Here is a 15,602-nt window from a genome sequence, read left to right as displayed (position 1 = left end):
CAATAGGTGTTAATCATAAGTGGGATGCTTGTCCAAGAAAGGGCGGTACCCAAACACCAGTCCACCCACATATCAAATTATCAAAGTAACGAACGCGAATCATATGAGCGTGATGAAAACTAGCTTGACGATAATTCCCATGTGTCCTCGGGAGCGCTTTTCTCATTATAGGAACTTGTCCAGGCTTATCCTTTGCTACAAAATGGATTAGGCCACCTTGCTTACTTTTACTAGTAAGATGCCCGTGCTACGCTACGGAATCACAAAAAATAAGAAAAAACACAAGAATGTACTGAGACATTGATCAAATCGATCTCATATAGTTGATAGGTACACATCTAGCACAATCAAACATACTTGATAGGTACACATCTAGCACAATCAAACATAAAGTTTTCAACTAACAAAATCCTACTTCTAAGCCAACCATTTAGATCTCGCCAAACCTACAAAAATAAGGAAAATCAACAACATAAATATTTGCGAATGATGTAGGTCAAATAGTAATCAAATAACTGCACAAGAACAACTGAGCAAAATTTGACAAAACGTAAACTGCAAGTGCCCACAAGCACACATAATCCTTGAACTAAAATACACCTACTCACAACCAGAATGCGCTGAACATGCTAAATTACAGAATTTGGTCTAGCTGTTGTTGCCTTGTAACCCCGAAATAGTATTCAACATAGAGTCAATGGCATTTTTTTAAGGGGAATCTAAATCTGCCAAGACACCATATAATGCAAATCTGCCAAGACACCATATAATGCACAAAAATCTAATTTGGTCGCGTAGTCTCTGGCTCCACTTCAAGCCCTCGGTCTCATATCTGACCATGCTATGCTAGCCCACGATATGGTGTGTTTGGTCGACTATCAAAATAAGAGTCAGATAGGATTTGCTATGCCATGGAACTAAACCAATTAAGAGTACTCCCTCTGTAAACTACTCCCTCTATAAACTAATATAAGAGCATTTAGATCACTAAAATAGTAATCTAAACGCTCTTATATTAGTTAACAGAGGGAGTAATAGATAAAGATCTTATATTAGTTTACAAAGGAGTACTTCTTTAAGAAACATTCCAATAATTTGCTGGTTCATGTAGGCATATGAGTGTCTTAGAAAAAGAATAGCGATATTTTCCATGGGATTTCAACCTTATAGAACTTACACAATATCAAAATTTACTTGAGAGATTAAAAGTGAGATATGAACTCACGGGCTTTGGGACACATCATCTTGGAGTTGGAAGGCACAACTTGAAGTCATGAAAAATCTATCTACAAGCAACACTGCACTCATTAGCACATATCAGACCACAAATCAGAAGGATATTATTAATGCTACATATATTTTATCATATAGCACTTCCAAGTAGATCTCACACAACAACACAAGTACGCATATGTTTTTTTGTAAAAGTGATTATTTCAAATTATGTTAAACACAGACTAATATTTTTTCCGAAGACTGTGAAGTTAAAGTACTTGATACAAAGTGTGGGACTCGAGAACTTATCTACTAAATAATACATTTAGTCATCCTTGATCATGATCCCCTATTTGCCTTACACCAAATCAGGCCAAGTACAAAAATCTGACACACGTCACAATTAAAATATGGTCTAGATACTGAATAGCAAATCTGGTACCAGCCCGAGGGATGGAGTACAGTGAATTTCAGCAAGGATGAACTGCGAGCTTCTACAAGGAATCAAACAGAAAGTCTAAATGTGCAGCTCACAAGGTGCTATGCGGATCCGCAACCGATTCATTCTAAACATTTAGCAAATCACATGTTTAGGAGAGAGCACGGTTTCAATCGCACACGTATCTGATACACATCTCTACTCCAAAAAATGACCAAATTCTTGGATCTGATAGGAGAAACACATAACTTATGGAGGGATGACTGCGGTTAGGAGCAGGCATAATGGCTCAGGGTAATTGGCATCAGCACCGCCAGGAACGACATATGTAATGATGGTATAAATAAACTTGTTCGAGCATATGGCATACCATTGGGGCAAGTTATGTTGGGCATGTTACTGCCGTCGACCATTCATTGCAAGTTGGACATAAATGGTTGGGTACGAAAATTAAGAAATATGCAAGCAGATTGTTTTGCCAGGCGGTAAAGTACAGGATACCAACCCTTTTTGTTTTCCTTTAGCACTTTGTTGGCACGAGGGCTATAACATTTGGGGCGTACGACTTGCTGCTTCTTTGACCTTGTAGTTCTTCAGCTTCAGACCTAAATCCAAGGGTTTCTCCGGAAAACTCCTAAGCTTATCGAACATCTTTTGGACCTTCCATGTAAATCATGAATTTTCAAATATTTCAGTGATTTGGTGAGAACCAAAAATCCAAGTGTAGTTGGAGCTGATACTGAGTATATATGTGCATATGTCTGACGAAGTCATGCGATTTTATATAAAGGACATCACATAATCACTGCTGCATACATAATTGCCTGTGTTACATTCAGACAAAGGAAAAAACTGAGCTTGTAGTGTATTTAAACAAAGCAAAATGTATAGTAAGAGATGCTTCAGAATCATGTGCATATAGAAGTAGCGAGTGTACATGTGCATATACACACACAAAAAAAAATGTACCGGGCCTCTTGTAACTTTCTTACATCAATCAAGATTCTGCAAAAAAAAAGATGCCGGTAACCGACATCAAGGGAAAAAAATTGGCGTGTGAGCTGAAAAATTGGATGTGGAGCTACCAAGCAAAGGAGGGGCTTCCATGACAAAGAGACCTGCTGTAGGCGCCATCCCAATTTTTTGAACAGCGGGAGTAACAAAGAGAACTACCAAAAAATAATTTAAACACATGTATGATTTTTTTATACCAAAATATCATAAACACTAAAGCAAGTATCTAAAGTTATATTTTCTAGAAGTCCTCTGCACAAACTTCAGAACCATACATGAGAAGCAATTTTAGATGAAATGCCCTATTAGATAAATTGTTTTTTTACTGCCACCAAATTGTACTTCCTTTATACCTTGGACTACACATTGAGACTTATTTGTAGATCATTTTGTAAAATTTGCAATGAGTTGGACTCGCCTTCCTTTTTCTTATCCGAGAAAGTAAGAAAATTTATATTCCTTCTAGATGTATTTCTACAAAGAGCAACATAGAGTTGCCTGTGTGGATACTGGTTCAGGGAGGCATATACGAACATTTACAATACTCAAAATTCATCCTCAAGAAGATTCTGGATAAGTAATTGAAACCAGTGGCCACTGCTTATGGATACTATAGAAGACAGTTTCATTTGTTACCACCAGAACATCTATGCACTTGCACAAGCAAGGATTGTCTAACAGATATGAAGCAAAAACTGATGAAACGTATAGGATATTTTACTATTCGGCCACCACACCCATACCTTGGTCCTTGACAAAGAATATTATAAGTAGATGGCAATAGGAGAGCATAGTTCCTCCACGTCAACATCACAGATCAAACCAGGGATCAGACCAGCCATCTCCGAGACGGACCGACTCGATTGGAGGATGCCGCGGGTGTGGAGCTCGTGGCGCTTCAATTGCAGACGACAAAGAGGTCCTCGGGGAGCAGCTCATACTCGAATTGGAAGAACGTGGAGCACGTCGGCGAGGCCGCCGAGGATGTGTAGCGCGTAGCCGGCATACGCGAAGGTCGGCGATGGTGGAGACAGCGAGGACGGGGGGGGGGGGGGGGGGGGGGGTGATGGGGCTTCTGCAGCAGAGGAGGATGCGGGAGAAGCATTGCGCACTCGGCGGACGGACGGCTCCGACGGCGTACTTGCCGGCGTGGACATTGATGGAGATGGGGTAGGGGCAAGAGGTGGTGGGCAGCGGGGCTGCTGCATCAGAACTCAGAAGAGGAGGCAACAACAGGTGTCGTCGACTTGGGGGATGGGCCGCGCCGGCGGCGTACTTGCTGATGTCAGCGTCGGAGGAGGAGGGGTGGCGGTAGAGGTGGAGCTGCTGAGCCAGAGTGGAGTCAGGAGAGGCGTTTGGAGCGACCAGCGCCGGTGGCGTGTGGAGCGGCAGCGGCCAGTTTGGTTCCATGCTTCTTCCCTTTTCGAGAAGGATCGAGTACTTCTGTTGGATAAGGTCTGGATGAATGGAGCGGGATGTAGAGAATAAGCTTTCTTTTGTACGATGTGAAGTGGGTTGCTTCTGTGCGTCAGATATAGATCTGATGGTCGAAAATGATTGATGGCAGACACACCATCACCACCAACTTGATTTTTTTCTCTACTCCTATAAAAATGTGAGTTGGTGGTGATGGTGTGTCTGCCTTTGTGTCATTTGCACCGTACGATCTAAAATCTAAGGCTCGGAATGAAACTGGTTGTACTCAAGCTAACTCTGGAGGTTTCTCGTTCTCTCATCTCACGATAAAAACGAGACTTGAGATAATACGCCCCGCATCATCCGCAGCACAGCCCTGTCCCATCTCTCAATCCCCCTGGCTTGCCTCCTGGCTGGGCGAATCCTCGTCTCCTCGCACGCCATGGCCGGCGAGATGCCTGACGCAGAGGGAAAGGCCACTTCCACCTGCAACACCACCACCGGCGCGGCACCTTTTGGTCCTCGTATGCCTGCGGCGTTCCTGGTTCCTCAAACAGGAGCCCCCACCCCACCACGTGGGATTCGAGTGCCCAACGCTACATGTACGCCGACCCCTTCACCCGAAATTCAGTTGAGCGGGCGTCCCAACTCTTATATTACAGTCGTAGTTGTAGTTAGGGTCTGAATAAATCTCTCTTTCTCCGATAGAGAGATGGCTAGCTGATCTCGTTGGAAAGATCATAGTGCCGTCCAGACATGCACTCCCGGTCAGGCCAACTGGCAGGAGGTTCAGGCCGCCGTTGTCAAGCAAGTTGAGCTGCAGGGGCTCCAGGCCGCTCTCCGCTATCACGGCATGCCCGGGATGGGTGACTAGGTAGGAAATGCGGCTTGCCGCATCCGGCAGCACCACTGCCGGTTACAGTCATATCCAATACGCTGCCGGTTACAGTCATATCCAATACGATAATAGTCATTGGAAGATTGCAAGGTATGCTATTGGTTCTGTAAAGTGTCACACACCAAATCATTATTTATGAGCTGCGGGCGCTCGAGGCCGCTCTCCGCTATCACGGCATCCCCAATATCGGTGATGATGTGTACGTTAGCATCCGCCTTTCGCCGGCCGGGTCCCTTGCGTGCTCATGCATATCACCGGTGTCCCATGTTTATTCTGACAAGCACTGCGGGTCTGAACTGTGCATGTTCTTGCGACAACGAGCACTTGAAGTACATGCTTCAAATCTGGACAGTATCTTCAGGGCAAGTTTGTATGCTTGACATGGTTGACTATGTCTAATCTCATGGATGAGTACTTGTATCCTCAGGTTACCGTATTATCTGCAGGGCTAGATCCAAAATTTTGTGAACTAGCATTTCCTATAGTTCAAAGCTGCAACTTTACTGCCAGTATTGAGGTGGATGGCCTCTGTTTTAAATTCCACATAAATCTGCTTAACTAATAAAGTAGCAAATATGAGGCTGGGTCACTGTTACCGTTGATGCTAATGCATCTCCTGTATATGATTTTGTAGCAATAATATTGTCAAAGATAGTTGTATGGGATAAGTTGGTGACTAATAATCTAAGTACATGGAAAAAACTCAAGGAGCGTCTTATTGTCGTGGCAACAATGTTACATGCAGAGCGCATAAGTGCGCATGCATTGTTCTATGCACATAGTAATAAAGCGAAAATAAATTTTGCTAATAGGATGCACTTTAATTAACTAGATTGTGGCTTGCATACTACAAACTTTAGTAGGATGCACTTAAACGGTTTAACCCGAATATCAGAGCAGCATGTGAATTAAGGCAAAGGATATTGAAATTTTTGGTTGAAGTTATATTGTTATTTGCTTTATATGGTATATCAAATACTTACAATTTTTTTGTGGAAGATCAATAATGATTTCCCTGGACCAAAATCTCCATGAATCAAGTGAGGATGAAGCACTGGAGAATTAGAATAATAGGACAATGTTTTAATTAAGATACGTTGAGTTGCGCTTGGACTATGTTACTTTGCTTTGATTAATATTACATGAATGATGTCGTGGACAATGATGGCAAATGCTTTTATGATCCTTGTTGTAACGGAAACCAAGTTTCATTTATGAAGTGAAATCTTAAGGTGGTGTAATGCCAACAACACTTCAACGATATGTAAGTTGGTGTGTTTTCTTGGTAAAGTAAAATGTAACAACTTCGACGCGTGTTAGGTTTGCAAATAGTTGTGCACATGTGTTATCTAAGATATATCTAATCATAATGCAGCTGGTGTGAGGCTCCACATAACTTTGTGATGTTAATAGGGTCATATTACAAAGAGTTTTTTTGGCTATGGCTAAAGCCTGACCTTTTCTCGACCAAAGTCTAGAATACACGTTTGGGTTTGTACTTTTGTGATTCCACTTCATTTCATGTGATTCCGTAGCGTAGCACGGGCATGTTACTAGTATAGGAGTAAAGATAAAGATTGCTTGTTACCCGTTACAAATTATCTTCCCACAAAACTATCTGTTACCTACAATTTCAGTGCTTGCAGAGAATACCTTATTGAAAATCGATTGTCATTTCCTTCTGCTCCTCGTTGGGTTCGACACTCTTACTTATCAAAAGGACTACGATAGATCCCCTACACTTGTGGGTCATCAAGACTCTTTTCTGGCACCGTTTGTCGGTGTCAAAACCGGCGGATCTCGGGTAGGGGGTCTCGAACTGTGCGTCTAAGGTTAATGGTAACACGAGGCGGGGGACATTATATTTACCCAAGTTCGGGCCCTCTCAATGGAGGTAATACCCTACTTCCTGCTTGACTGATCTTGATGATATGAGTATTAAAAGAGTTGATCTACCATGAGATCATAGAGGCTAAACCCTAGAAGCTAGCCTATGATTATGATTGTTGTTTTCCTACGGACTAAACCCTCCGGTTTATATAGACACGGAAGGGGCCAAGGGTACACAGAGTCGGTTACAGAGAAGGAGATCTACATTCCGAATTGTCAAGTTTGCCTTCCACGCAAAGGAGAGTCCCATCCGGACACGGGACGAAGTCTTCAATCTTGTATCTTCATAGTTCAACAGTCCGGCCAAAGTATGTAGTCCGGCTGTCCGAGGACCCCATAATCCTGGACTCCCTCAGTAGCCCCCGAACCAGGCTTCGATGACGATGAGTCCGGCACGCAGATTGTCTTCGGCATTGCAAGGCGGGTTCTTCTCCAAATTCCCTAGAGCACCTGTTGTTACTAGTAGTGTCCGGCTTCCCATTGATGTTGCACTCCTCGGCTTTTGTGCTTCAATAATTACTATATCCATGTGTCGAGCGAATGCGAGAAGTCGGGGCATTTTTTCATTTGCCACCCTGACCATGCAAGTAAATCGCCTATTTAAAGAGACGGGGATCCTCAGATCCAAATCACACCATTCTCCCCCAGCGAGTATTCATCAGAACGCGCCCGGAAGAAGCCATCCCATCATGGCCGGCCGCCGCAGCTCCTCCTCTCGCTCCCGTAGCACTAGGCCAGGGAATTGGGAGAAGTGTTCTGTCCCGCATAGCCGACTAGTAGAGTTGCTGACCCAGGGGTTTCTCCCGCCTGCGTACATGGTCCCCGTCCGAGCTGGACTAGCCACTTATAATGGCGGGGAGCAAGCGTAGAGTTCTCCCAACCCATCCAAGGGGGGGGCAGGTATGCTTTGTCCCTTATCTGTTGAGGGGACTCAGATTTCCAATCCATCCTTTCCTCCGCGGGCTCCTGGAGTTCTACGGCCTCCAGCTGCATAACTTTACCCCAACCTCCATACTGCATATCCCAGGCTACGTCGCTTTCTACGAGCTATTTCTAGGTTGCGAAGCTCATTTCGAGCTATGGAAGAGGCTATTCTGCCTTGTACCTCGTACCCAGGAGGGGTCGATATATCAAGTGGGTGGAGCCGAAATTGGCGCATCGTCGGGACCGGATACCTGTCCGGTACTCCGAAGAAGATATCCGAAGACTGGCCTTTGGAGTGGTTTTACATGGAGGACGTCCCTCTTCCGGACCCTATTCCGTTGGGCCTTCCCAAGTTTGCAAACGCCCCGTTGAAGAAACGCCACACTGGCGCCCCCAGAGCCCCCAGGAGGAAGATAACAGAGAGATCCTTTTCCTGATGGACAGATAAAGACACTGGCCAAATCAGGACTGACAATAATCGAGGTTATGTCTATATGTATAATGCGGGGAGTGCAGCCACTTCAATATCAGGGGAAACCCATGTGGCACTTCAATGGAGAAGACGACGCCACCCGTTGCAGCCGTAAAGGTCCGGACTCCGCCGCCGCTCTGGCGAAAATATTGTCCGATTTGTTCAAAGGAGAAGAGGAGTTCATCCACATTAAGCCGCAGGATGGATTCTCCATGTACAACCCCCCCAAGTTGGGTGAGCTGCTATCTTTTATTCCAGTCTTTCACGCGTCCTTTAGCACAAATGTTTACCTTGTCAATTCATAGTAGGAACTGTGAAAAGCTATGAGGGAGGTTCACAGCCCGTCTCCACAGCCAGAGGACCCCGACCGGGCCCTCGACCCCGGACTCAAAGAAGATCCGAACATATTTGTGGAGCTCGTCGACCTGACATTTTATCAGTTGAGCTGCGATGGTGCGTTGGTGGCCATCATAGCTGATTATCCTGGCCTGCTCCCTGTATCTCAGGTAAGTAAAACCGGAGTCCCAACTTCCAAGAAGGATTCCCTCTTTGCGCCTTACCCACCGCACATGTATTGTGTTTTATAGGGAAGGCCATCGGGACGCCTCGCCGAACCCGCGGTGACTCGTCAACAAGGGACACCGAAGCCATGTAGGCTTAAAAGGAAGGCGGTCAGGACCGAGATGCCATTGCAAAGGTATGATTAAAAACCTGCTACGTAATTATCGTTGTTAAAATATAACAATGTCCATTGTTTCCTAGCAGAAAAAGCGCTCGTCGGGCTATATCCAGAGAGCCTGCCGGCCACGCCTCTACCAGCCGGACTCCGAGGCCAGACTCAAGGGCGGAGGTCAACGCGGGGACAACGCCGGACGATCCTCCTACAAAGTATGTAGATAGATTCTCTGCTACGAACTCCGAAGTGGAGAGCGCCATGAATCATAGGTGCCGGCGGGGCACACTACGCGACCCTAATTTCTCTGAGGAGGCATTCAATCCCTTCAACTCAGGGGATGCGTACATCCGAGCTGCTCAAGATTGCCTTGACAGAGCCACGGACTAGTATGTGAAGGATATACAGGTAAGAAAATTTGATAAGCATGTATATCAGTAGCCCCTGAGACTTGAAACAGTTGGCACAACTGATTTAAGGATCAATTATATGCATAGGTTCTTACAGAGAAGAATACCCAGCTGTCTAAAGAGCTGGAGGAGTGCAAAGCCCAGCTACGGGCCGCAATTGCCGGAATGGAGGAGTCCAAGAAGGCCTCGTCTGGTAATACTTGTCTTGATCGAAAAGAATATACTGACATATACCAGTTAGTATTCGGCATGCATGCAAATCTAACAATAGATTCTGCAGACAATCCCGGAGGTAATCCGGAGATCGTATTGGAGGATGAACAACATGCCCAATGACACCTAAAGGTCGGAGAGCGCGTGCTTACAAAGGTTATACAGGAGAAGAATGATCTCCAGGATGCGATGACCCGGCTGGACGTTGAATTAAAAGATGTTCGGGCCCAGCTTGCTGACTCCATGAAGGAGAATAAGAGGCTTCGACGCAGCATTTTTAGTAAGTGCTCGAACGAACCTTTATAATGTTCGGCGAAGAAGTGGGCTAACAGAATTATGTCTATAGGTATGCTGATAGGTCGTCCCGAAGAGGAGATGCCCGGATCTGCAGGCGATCTTCTGCAAGAGCTCTCACAACTGCACGGTCAAATTCGGCAGGTGATGCAGGGTATTGCCCAGGCCTTGTGGTCGTCTGCATCCCTGCCCGTAGGCATGGGAGAGCTCATGGAGATGCTCAACGGAGCGCGGAGGTGCTTCCGATTATGGAAGATATCGGCCTGCTGACAAGGTGCAAGGGAGGCCTGGGCCATGGTGAAGACACGATACACCAAAACTGACCCGAACCACATGGCCGAGGTCGGACCTGTAGGCCAGATGGGAAAGAGATCCCCGTTAGTCTGGTATATGACCAGGTAGCCTTAGCCGCGAAGTATTCCCAACAGGATTGTAGGCTAGACAGCCTGTTGGATGGTATAGAAGAAGAGTTTAGTCAATCTAAGTGACTTTGTACTTCAAAGGACATATTTTGTCCCTAGCCGGATTGTAAATCATTTGTCTTGGTGGACCTTTTCGCTTCAACCTCTGGACCCGACAGTCCGGAGTGTATCCAAATACCCGCTAAGTTATGTGAAAACCGGGGCACGCGTGGAAACCAGGCGTAGGGGTCATAAGTGCTGGAACAGACAAGTACCCAACAAGCTATGTTATATTACATGGATAGTAAGAAACATCTTCCAGGGAGAATAGTTCCGTTAAGGGTTCCTTTCCCTGGGTATGCATGCATTAATGTGCATGTGCGAGCTGCGGAAAATGACGCAGGATATAAGCATCTGGGGGCATGTTTTGCAATAAGTAAAAGACATCTTTTGTTCACCAATAGAATATGCCCTTAAGAATGCTAGCTTTCGGCTTCACCCAGTCTGAGGTACACATCCGACTGACCCGGCAGTAACAATCACAGAGGTGCTCCCCTTATGCCCTAGCCGAATTAACGGGAACGTAGGGCATAAACACAAGAGCCAGGCAACCCAGCTTGGCCAAAACTTAAGTCATATCGATGCATATAATGGTGAAAAAAGGCACATATGGAGGAATGACGCATATGTGGTGGGCATAAAGACGAGAAGATAATTATATTAAGCTTCTGTATAAGAAGCCCCCAGGTATATTGAGCGTGCATAGCGCGGCAGGAGTGTGCGGTCAAAGCATACTTGAAGCTTTTAAGGCTATATATATAAAAAAAGAGAGGATATAACTTAAAAAGGAAGACGAAGGTAAGGAGACAAACACAGAGTTCGACACTGGGCGTAGAATCCTCGGAGTCTGGCCGCTTTCCATGGGTTCGGCTCGAGTCGATTATCTGATGCATCACGTAGACAGTACGAACCTCCGGTGAGAACTTTATCAATGATGAAGGGACCCTCCCACTTGGGCTTGAGCTTGTCCTTTTTCTTCTCTGGTAGGCGTAGAACGAGTTCGCCAATGTTATAAGTTTTGGCCCGTACTTCTCTGCTTTGATACCTTCGAGCCTGTTGTTCATAGAATGCGGAATGGGCCTTTGCAACGCCGTGCTCCTCCCCCAGGGCATCTAAGCTATCATGTCGATACAGCTCGGCTTCTCTCTCTTTGTACATGCGCACTCGAGGTGAGTCATGAATGATATCTCAGGGTAGCACTGCCTCTGCGTCGTACACCATAAAAAATGGTGTGTATCCAGTTGTGCGATTTGGCGTGGTCCGCAGCCCCCATAGTACAGAGTCGAGCTCCTCGACCTAGTGCGTATTTGATTCCTTCAAGGATCATACTAGTCTGGGTTTAATGCCGCTCATAATAAGATCATTTGCTCGTTTGACTTGACCATTTGTTTGGGGGTGATAGTCAGAGGCATAATCGAGCTTTATGCCCATTTTGCCGCACCAAGTTTTCACCTTGTAGGCTGTGAAGTTTGAGCCGTTATCGGTGATGATGCTGTGGGGGACACCGTAACGGTGTACGACCCCAGATATGAAGTCTATCACTGGTCTGGACTCGACCATTTTAACTGGTTTGGCTTCTATCCATTTGGTGAATTTATCAACCATGACCAACAGGTATTTCTTCTTATGGCTTCCTCCTTTAAGGGGTCCAACCATATCGAGCCCCCAGACCGCAAAGGGCCAAGTTATGGGGATTGTTTGGAGAGCGGTAGGTGGCATATGGCTTTGATTTGCAAAAAGCTGGCAACCGACGCAATGTTGGACAAGGTCATGTGCGTCTGCCCGGGCTGTCGGCCAGTAGAAACCTGTACGGAAGGCCTTGCTTACGAGCGCCCGAGCTGCGGCATGGTGGCCGCCGAGTCCGGCATGAATTTCGGCCAAGAGCTGCCGCCCTTCCTCTTCGGAGATGCACCTTTGGAGCACTCCAGTCGCGCTTTTCTTATAAAGCTCTCCCTCATGGACTTTGTAGGCTTTAGAGCGCCGCACAATGCAACGTGCCTCATTTTGGTCCTCAGGGAGTTCTTGCCTATTTAGGTAGGCTAAGAAGGGTTCTGTCCACGGGGCGATGACAGCCATAATCGCGTGGGCCGAAGGTGTTATTTCGGTGGCGGAGCCTCCGATTACGTCAGAGTGTTCGGGATCTGGGGTTGTGTTCGGATCCGGACTGGTATTGCCGGTCTCCCCTTCCCACACCACGGATGGCTTGAACAGCCTTTCCAAAAAGATATTAGGTGGGACGGGGTCGCGCTTAGCGCCGATGCGGGCGAGGATATCCGCCGCTTGGTTGTTTTCTCGGACCACATGGTGGAATTCGAGCCCCTCGAACCGAGCTGACATTTTGAGGACGGCATTGCGGTAGGCCGCCATTTTTGGGTCCTTGGCGTCAAAGTCTCCATTTATTTGAGATATTGCAAGGTTTGAATCCCCACGCACTTCTAGGCATTGAATGCCCATGGAGACTGCCATCCGGAGACCATGCAACAGGGCCTCATATTCGGCTGCATTGTTGGAATCTGTGTATAGTATTTGGAGTACGTATTGGACTGTATCTCCGGTGGGGGATGTTAGGACAACGCCTGCCCCTAGACCAGCCAGCATCTTAGAGCCGTCAAAGTGCATGATCCAATTGGAGTACGCGCCGTACTCTTTAGGGAGTTCGGCTTCTGTCCATTCGGCGATGAAGTCAGCCAGTACTTGCGACTTAATGGCTCGCCGTGGTTTGTATGTTATGTCGAACGGGAGGAGCTCGATAGCCCATTTAGCAATCCGGCCCGTGGCATCGCGGTTATTTATTATGTCATTGAGTGGTACTTCGGAGGCCACCGTGATTGAACACTCTTGAAAGTAGTGTCGTACTTTTAGGGATGCCATGAAGACCGCGTATGCTATTTTTTGATAATGTGGGTACCGTGACTTGCATGGAGTGAGGACAGTGGATACGTAGTATACCGGCTTTTGAAGCGGGAACTTATGTCCGTCTGTCTCTTGTTCGACGACGAGCACTACGCTTACAACTTGGTGTGTTGCAGCTATATATAACAACATAGGTTCGCCGATATTTGGCGCGGCCAGGATTGGATTGGTGGCCAAGAGGGCTTTTATTTCCTCCAGTCCGGCCGTAGCCGCATCTGTCCGGTCGAAGTGTTCGGTGCGTCGAAGAAGGCGATAAAGAGGTAGTGCCTTTTCTCCTAATCGGAAGATAAAGCGGCTTAAGGCGGCCATGCATCCAGTTAATTTCTGGATTTGCTTGAGGTCTGTTGGGGTAGCCAACTGTGATAGGGCTCGGATTTTAGCTAGATTTGCTTCAATTCCTCTATTGGAAACGATAAAGCCCAAGAGCTTTCCGGCAGGTACGCCGAAAACGCATTTTTACAGATTGAGCTTGATGTCATATGTTCGGAGATTGTCGAACGTGAGCCTCAAGTCGTCTATTAAAGATTCGACGTGTCTGGTTTTGATGATCACATCGTCTATGTATGCCTCCACTGTTTTGCCGATTTGTGTTTCCAGGCATGTCTGAATCATGCGTTGATAGGTTGCACCGGTGTTTTTGAGCCCAAAAGGCATGGTGTTAAAACAGAAGGGGCCGTATTGAGTGATAAATGCCGTTGCGGCTTGATCGGACTCTGCCATCTTGATTTGATGGTATCCGTAGTATGCGTCGAGTAAACACAATGAGTCATGTCCTGCGGTAGCATCTATGATTTGATCGATGCGGGGGAGGGGGAAGGGATCCTTAGGGCAAGCCTTATTGAGGTCCTTGAAATCGACGCATAGGCACCAGGATTTGTCCTTCTTTGGTACCAGATGTTTTATTTCTCTGATGAATCTGGCCTCGAGTAGCTTGGCTAGCTCTTCTCCCATGGCTTGTTGCTTGGGTTCTAAAAAGCGCCGAAGAGTCTGCTTGACCGGCTTGTATCCTTTTAGTATGTTTACGCTATGCTCGGCCAGCCTGCGTGGGATACCTAGCATGTCTGAAGGATGACAGGCGAAGATGTCCCAATTTTCGCGCAAGAACTCTCGTATTGCGGCGTCTATTGTGGGGTTCAGCTGTGCCCCAATTGATGTTGTTTTTGTAGGGTCCGTTGGGTGGACCTGGAATTTGACTATTCCGTCTGCTGCTTTAAAAGAGGTGGACTTGGGTCGTTTGTCGTGTATCACGTCATCCCTGTCCACTGTGGAGCGCAACATAGTTAACTCTTCGGCCGCGAGGGCTTCGGATAATGCCTCCAGGGCTAGTGCGGCGGTTTTATTTTCGGCGCGGAGTGCTATGTCCGGATCACTAGCTAGAGTGATGATTCCATTGGGCCCAGGCATCTTGAGCTTCATGTACCCGTAATGGGGTATAGCTTGGAAGCTTGTGAATGCATCCCACCCTAAAAGGGCGTGGTATCCACTACTGAACGGGGCCACTTGGAATGTGATTTCTTTGGACCTATAATTCTCCGGCGTGCCGAATACCACATCCAGTGTAATTTTTCCCGCGCATCGTGCCTCCCGACTGGGGATGATTCCTCTGAAGGTCGTGCTGCTTTGCTCAATGCGGCTCTTGTCTATTTCCATTTTGTTAAGAGTTTCCTCATAGATGAGGTTTAATCCGCTGCCGCCGTCCATGAGCACTTTAGTAAGCCGGAAGCCGTCCACAATTGGACTAAGGACCAAAGCGGCTGGTGCTCGGACTGTTTGGAATTGAGGTTCGTCACTGGCATTGAAGGTTATGGCCATGTCGTTCCACGGATTTATTGCTGCAACATGGCAGAATTCGGCGAGGCTGCGGAGTGCTCGCTTACGCCTATTGTTTGAGGCGAAAGTCTCGAAGACTGTCAGTACTGTATTGTTATTCTCTGTGGGATGGTGCTCTGCGGTATTGTTGATGAGGAGGTCCTCGCCGCTCTTGGCCACCTGCCGGAGTATCCAACATGCTCTAAGGCTATGTGTTGGTATGATGCCTGGTGTGCTGTGAATTTTGCATGGCCTGTTGAGCCATCCCTCCAGTACGGTTCCACGCCCTGTATAGGGCTTTGGCTTCTTTGTAATTGGATTGGGTGACTTGCGAGAGCGCACCCTTTTAGTTCGGACGAGGGGTTTAGTGAGAGCCGGAGGATCCCAGAATTTTGTTCGGGTTTTCCAGGCACTTTCCATCGCACAGTACTTCTGTACTATGGCCGCCAAGTCAGCAAAGTGTGCTATGTCATGGCGACTTATGGTGTTGAGAATTCCCTTGTCCGTGCAATTTTTGCAAAAGAATGAGATTGCGTCTTCCTTGCGACAGTCCTTAACCTT

At 46.8% G+C, this 15,602-nt stretch overlaps 1 long non-coding RNA gene across 1 annotated transcript; it reads right to left on the bottom strand.

Annotated features, from left to right (window-relative positions):
- Positions 1-270: 270 nt before the first annotated feature.
- On the bottom strand, positions 271-4,118 carry LOC123091692 (uncharacterized). Its single transcript, XR_006443415.1, has 2 exons — positions 1,226-4,118; positions 271-446 (listed from the first exon to the last, which is right to left on the bottom strand). It is a non-coding gene; the product is annotated as an uncharacterized lncRNA (long non-coding RNA).
- Positions 4,119-15,602: the final 11,484 nt, after the last annotated feature.

Source organism: Triticum aestivum, chromosome 4B, assembly GCF_018294505.1.
Source record: "Triticum aestivum cultivar Chinese Spring chromosome 4B, IWGSC CS RefSeq v2.1, whole genome shotgun sequence".
NCBI classification, from domain to species: Eukaryota; Viridiplantae; Streptophyta; class Magnoliopsida; order Poales; family Poaceae; genus Triticum; species Triticum aestivum.
Note: the sequence above shows the minus strand (reverse complement) of the source record. Positions and strands in the feature narration are given on the sequence as shown.